This window comes from Salvelinus fontinalis, unplaced genomic scaffold (assembly GCF_029448725.1).
Source record: "Salvelinus fontinalis isolate EN_2023a unplaced genomic scaffold, ASM2944872v1 scaffold_0075, whole genome shotgun sequence".
NCBI classification, from domain to species: domain Eukaryota; kingdom Metazoa; phylum Chordata; class Actinopteri; order Salmoniformes; family Salmonidae; genus Salvelinus; species Salvelinus fontinalis.
Genome location: NW_026600284.1, coordinates 302,820 through 308,954, shown reverse-complemented (window position 1 = coordinate 308,954; position 6,135 = coordinate 302,820).

Sequence of the window (6,135 nt, the reverse complement as noted above, 5' to 3'; positions counted from 1 at the left end):
GGGTAGAGTGTTGGACTAGTAACCAGCAGGTAGCCTAGTGGTTAGAGCATTGGACTAGTAACCAGCAGGTAGCCTAGTGGTTAGAGTGTTGGACTAGTAACCAGCAGGTAGCCTAGTGGTTAGAGTGTTGGACTAGTAACCAGCAGGTAGCCTAGTGGTTAGAGTGTTGGACTAGTAACCAGCAGGTAGTCTAGTGGTTAGAGCGTTGGACTAGTAACCAGCAGGTAGCCTAGTGGTTAGAGAGTTGGACTAGTAACCAGGTAGTTTAGTGGTTAGAGCATTGGACTAGTAACCAGCAGGTAGTTTAGTGGTTAGAGTGTTGGACTAGTAACCAGGTAGTTTAGTGGTTAGAGCATTGGACTAGTAACCAGCAGGTAGTTTAGTGGTTAGAGCATTGGACTAGTAACCAGCAGGTAGACTAGTGGTTAGAGTGTTGGGACTAGTAACCAGCAGGTAGCCTAGTGGTTAGAGCGTTGGGCCAATAACAAGCAGGTAGCCTAGTGGTTAGAGTGTTGGACTAGTAACCAGCAGGTACCCTAGTGGTTAGAGTGTTGGACTAGTAACCAGCAGGTAGCCTAGTGGTTAGAGTGTTGGACTAGTAACCAGCAGGTAGCCTAGTGGTTAGAGTGTTAGACTAGTAACCAGCAGGTAGCCTAGTGGTTAGAGCGTTGGACTAGTAACCAGCAGGTAGCCTAGTGGTTAGAGTGTTGGACTAGTAACCAGCAGGTAGCCTAGTGGTTAGAGCGTTGGACTAGTAACCAGCAGGTAGCCTAGTGGTTAGAGTGTTGGACTAGTAACCAGCAGGTAGCCTAGTAGTTAGAGCGTTGGACTAGTAACCAGCAGGTAGCCTAGTGGTTAGAGCATTGGACCAGTAACCAGCAGGTAGCCTAGTGGTTAGAGTGTTGGACTAGTAACCAGCAGGTAGCCTAGTGGTTAGAGTGTTGGACTAGTAACCAGCAGGTAGCCTAGTGGTTAGAGTGTTGGACTAGTAACCAGGTAGTTTAGTGGTTAGAGCATTGGACTAGTAACTGAAAGGTTGCAAGATCGAATCCCCGAGCTGACAAGGTAAAAATATGTCGTTCTGGCCCTGAACAAGGCAGTTAACCCACTGTTCCTAGGCCGTCATTGAAAATAAGAATTTGTTCTTATCCAACTTGGCTAGTTAAATTATTATTATTTTATTTTTTTACTGAGTCTCCTTCAACAGTCAACCAGTCATCTGTTTCCTATATCTGTTTGTGAATGGAGTCTCCAGGTGGATGTTATTCACCCTGCCATGGGAGAGCTGCCCTGTAACTGTCACCTTAAAGACATGCTACAGGACTGAGTCTCCAGGTGGATGTTATTCACCCTGCCATGGGAGAGCTGCCCTGTAACTGTCACCTTAAAGACATGCTCCAGGACTGAGTCTCCAGGTGGATGTTATTCACCCTGCCATGGGAGAGCAGCCCTGTAACTGTCACCTTAAAGACATGCTACAGGACTGAGTCTCCAGGTGGATGTTATTCACCCTGCCATGGGAGAGCTGCCCTGTAACTGTCACCTTAAAGACATGCTCCAGGACTGAGTCTCCAGTTGGATGTTATTCACCCTGCCATGGGAGAGCTGCCCTGTAACTGTCACCTTAAAGACATGCTCCAGGACTGAGTCTCCAGGTGGATATTATTCACCCTGCCATGGGAGAGCTGCCCTGTAACTGTCACCTTAAAGAAATGCTCCAGGACTGTTACCAGTCTGGTCTGTTCCCTGTATAATACAGTCCTCTACAGCCCTGGTCTGTTACCAGTCTGGTCTGCTCCCTGTCTAATACTGTCCTCTACAGCCCTGGTCTGTTCCCTGTCTAATACAGTCCTCTACAGCCCTGGTCTGTTACCAGTCTGGTCTCCTCCCTGTCTAATACTGTCCTCTACAGCCCTGGTCTGTCCCCTGTCTAATACTGTCCTCTACAGCCCTGGTCTGCTCCCTGTCTAATACTGTCCTCTACAGCCCTGGTCTGCTCCCTGTCTAATACTGTCCTCTACAGCCCTGGTCTGCTCCCTGTCTAATACTGTCCTCTACAGCCCTGGTCTGTTACCAGTCTGGTCTGTTCCCTGTCTAATACAGTCCTCTACAGCCCTGGTCTCCTCAATGTCTAATACAGTCCTCTACAGCCCTGGTCTGTTACCAGTCTGGTCTGCTCCCTGTCTAATACTGTCCTCTACAGCCCTGGTCTGTTACCAGTCTGGTCTGTTCCCTGTCTAATACAGTCCTCTACAGCCCTGGTCTCCTCCCTGTCTAATACAGTCCTCTACAGCCCTGGTCTCCTCCCTGTCTAATACTGTCCTCTACAGCCCTGGTCTCCTCCCTGTCTAATACTCTCCTCTACAGCCCTGGTCTGTTCCCTGTCTAATACTGTCCTCTACAGCCCTGGTCTCCTCCCTGTCTAATACTGTCCTCTACAGCCCTGGTCTCCTCCCTGTCTAATACTGTCCTCTACAGCCCTGGTCTGTTCCCTGTCTAATACTGTCCTCTACAGCCCTGGTCTGTTACCAGTCTGGTCTGTTCCCTGTCTAATACTGTCCTCTACAGCCCTGGTCTGTTCACTGTCTAATACTGTCCTCTACAGCCCTGGTCTCCTCCTTGTCTAATACTGTCCTCTACAGCCCTGGTCTGTTCCCTGTCTAATACTGTCCTCACAGCCCTGGTCTGTTACCATTCTGGTCTGTTCCCTGTCTAATACTGTCCTCTACAGCCCTGGTCTGTTCCCTGTCTAATACTGTCCTCTACAGCCCTGGTCTTTTACCAGTCTGGTCTACTCCCTGTCTAATACAGTCCTCTACAGTCCTGGTCTGTTACCAGTCTGGTCTACTCCCTGTCTAATACTGTCCTCTACAGCCCTGGTCTGTTCCCTGTCTAATACTGTCCTCACAGCCCTGGTCTGTTACCAGTCTGGTCTGTCCCCTGTCTAATACTGTCCTCTACAGCCCTGGTCTGTCCCCTGTCTAATACAGTCCTCTACAGCCCTGGTCTGCTCCCTGTCTAATACTGTCCTCTACAGCCCTGGTCTGCTCCCTGTCTAATACTGTCCTCTACAGCCCTGGTCTGCTCCCTGTCTAATACTGTCCTCTACAGCCCTGGTCTGCTCCCTGTCTAATACTGTCCTCTACAGCCCTGGTCTGTTACCAGTCTGGTCTGTTCCCTGTCTAATACAGTCCTCTACAGCCCTGGTCTCCTCAATGTCTAATACAGTCCTCTACAGCCCTGGTCTGTTACCAGTCTGGTCTGATCCCTGTCTAATACTGTCCTCTACAGCCCTGGTCTGTTACCAGTCTGGTCTGTTCCCTGTCTAATACAGTCCTCTACAGCCCTGGTCTCCTCCCTGTCTAATACAGTCCTCTACAGCCCTGGTCTCCTCCCTGTCTAATACTGTCCTCTACAGCCCTGGTCTCCTCCCTGTCTAATACTCTCCTCTACAGCCCTGGTCTGTTCCCTGTCTAATACTGTCCTCTACAGCCCTGGTCTCCTCCCTGTCTAATACTGTCCTCTACAGCCCTGGTCTCCTCCCTGTCTAATACTGTCCTCTACAGCCCTGGTCTGTTCCCTGTCTAATACTGTCCTCTACAGCCCTGGTCTGTTACCAGTCTGGTCTGTTCCCTGTCTAATACTGTCCTCTACAGCCCTGGTCTGTTCCCTGTCTAATACTGTCCTCTACAGCCCTGGTCTCCTCCTTGTCTAATACTGTCCTCTACAGCCCTGGTCTGTTCCCTGTCTAATACTGTCCTCACAGCCCTGGTCTGTTACCATTCTGGTCTGTTCCCTGTCTAATACTGTCCTCTACAGCCCTGGTCTGTTCCCTGTCTAATACTGTCCTCTACAGCCCTGGTCTGTTACCAGTCTGGTCTACTCCCTGTCTAATACAGTCCTCTACAGTCCTGGTCTGTTACCAGTCTGGTCTACTCCCTGTCTAATACTGTCCTCTACAGCCCTGGTCTGTTCCCTGTCTAATACTTTCCTCACAGCCCTGGTCTGTTACCAGTCTGGTCTGTTCCCTGTCTAATAATGTCCTCTACAGCCCTGGTCTCCTCCTTGTCTAATACTGTCCTCTACAGCCCTGGTCTGTTCCCTGTCTAATACTGTCCTCTACAGCCCTGGTCTGTCCCCTGTCTAATACTGTCCTCTACAGCCCTGGTCTGTTCCCTGTCTAATACTGTCCTCTACAGCCCTGGTCTGTTCCCTGTCTAATACTGTCCTCTACAGCCCTGGTCTGTTACCAGTCCTGGTCTGTTCCCTGTCTAATACTGTCCTCTACAGCCCTGGTCTGTTCCCTGTCTAATACTGTCCTCTACAGCCCTGGTCTCCTCCCTGTATAATACAGTCCTCTACAGCCCTGGTCTGTTCCCTGTCTAATACAGTCCTCTACAGCCCTGGTATCCTCCCTGTCTAATACTGTCCTCTACAGCCCTGGTCTGTTCCCTGTCTAATACTGTCCTCTACAGCCCTGGTCTGTTCCCTGTCTAATACTGTCCTCTACAGCCCTGGTCTGTTACCAGTCTGGTCTGTTCCCTGTCTAATACAGTCCTCTACAGCCCTGGTCTGTTCCCTGTCTAATACTGTCCTCTACAGCCCTGGTCTGTTCCCTGTCTAATACTGTCCTCTACAGCCCTGGTCTGTTACCTGTCTGGTCTGTTCCCTGTCTAATACAGTCCAATACAGCCCTGGTCTGTCCCCTGTATAATACTGTCCTCTACAGCCCTGGTCTCCTCCCTGTATAATACTGCCCTCTACAGCCCAGGTCTGTTACCAGTCTGGTCTGCTCACTGTCTAATACTGTCCTCTACAGCCCTGGTCTGTTACCAGTCTGGTCTGCTCCCTGTCAAATACTGTCCTCTACAGCCCTGGTCTGTTACCAGTCTGGTCTGTTCCCTGTCTAATACAGTCCTCTACAGCCCTGGTCTGTCCCCTGTCTAATACTGTCCACTACAGCCCTGGTCTGTTACCAGTCTGGTCTGTCCCCTGTCTAATACTGTCCTCTACAGCCCTGGTCTGTTACCAGTCTGGTCTCATCCCTGTCTAATACTGTCCTCTACAGCCCTGGTCTGTTCCCTGTCTAATACTGTCCACTACAGCCCTGGTCTCCTCCCTGTATAATACTGTCCACTACAGCCCTGGTCTGTTACCAGTCTGGTCTGCTCACTGTCTAATACTGTCCTCTACAGCCCTGGTCTGTTACCAGTCTGGTCTGCTCCCTGTCTAATACTGTCCTCTACAGCCCTGGTCTGTTACCAGTCTGGTCTGTTCCCTGTCTAATACAGTCCTCTACAGCCCTGGTCTGTCCCCTGTCTAATACTGTCCACTACAGCCCTGGTCTGTTACCAGTCTGGTCTGTCCCCTGTCTAATACTGTCCTCTACAGCCCTGGTCTGTTACCAGTCTGGTCTCATCCCTGTCTAATACTGTCCTCTACAGCCCTGGTCTGTTCCCTGTCTAATACTGTCCACTACAGCCCTGGTCTCCTCCCTGTATAATACTGTCCACTACAGCCCTGGTCTGTTACCAGTCTGGTCTGTTCCCTGTCTAATAGGGAAGTTCCCTGTTCCCTAGTTCCCTGTTCCCCGTGCTTCTACACCTGCATTCTAGCTGTTTGGGGTTTTAGGCTGGGTTTCTGTACAGCACTTCGAGATATTATCTGATGTACGAAGGGCTATATAAAATAAAATTGATTGAAATTGATTAATACAGTCCTCTGCAGCCCTGGTCTGTTACCAGTCTGGTCTGCTCCCTGTCTAATACTGTCCTCTACAGCCCTGGTCTGTTACCAGTCTGGTCTGTTCCCTGTCTAATACTGTCCTCTACAGCCCTGGTCTGTTACCAGTCTGGTCTCCTCCCTGTCTAATACTGTCCTCTACAGCCCTGGTCTGTTACCAGTCTGGTCTGTTACCAGTCTAATACTGTCCTCTACAGCCCTGGTCTGTTCCCTGTCTAATACTGTCCTCTACAGCCCTGGTCTGCTCCCTGTCTAATACTGTCCTCTACAGCCCTGGTCTGTTCCCTGTCTAATACAGTCCTCTACAGCCCTGGTCTGTTCCCTGTATAATACTGTCCTCTACAGCCCTGGTCTGCTCCCTGTCTAATACTGTCCTCTACAGCCCTGGTCTGT